Consider the following 262-nt stretch of genomic DNA (forward strand, 5'->3'; position numbering starts at 1 on the left):
TTTTCATAAATAATAAGCAGAATAACCCATATCCAAATCATTATAACTCAAGTTGGAAGAACCATCCCAACTTTAACTGGAATAACAATTCAGGTGGTAATAATCAACAATGGGGAAACAACTAAAGAAACCCATTGAGAAACTAGAACAACCAAAGGAATAATAATTATAGATCTACTTATCCTCCAGGTTTCAACAGTAATACACAGTTTAAGGAGAAGAAGTTGCCTATAGAAGAAGTGGTGTTACAAATGGGAAATCA

The sequence above is a fragment of the Phalaenopsis equestris genome, unplaced genomic scaffold (genome assembly GCF_001263595.1).
Source record: "Phalaenopsis equestris unplaced genomic scaffold, ASM126359v1 Scaffold199517, whole genome shotgun sequence".
Lineage (NCBI taxonomy): Eukaryota > Viridiplantae > Streptophyta > Magnoliopsida > Asparagales > Orchidaceae > Phalaenopsis > Phalaenopsis equestris.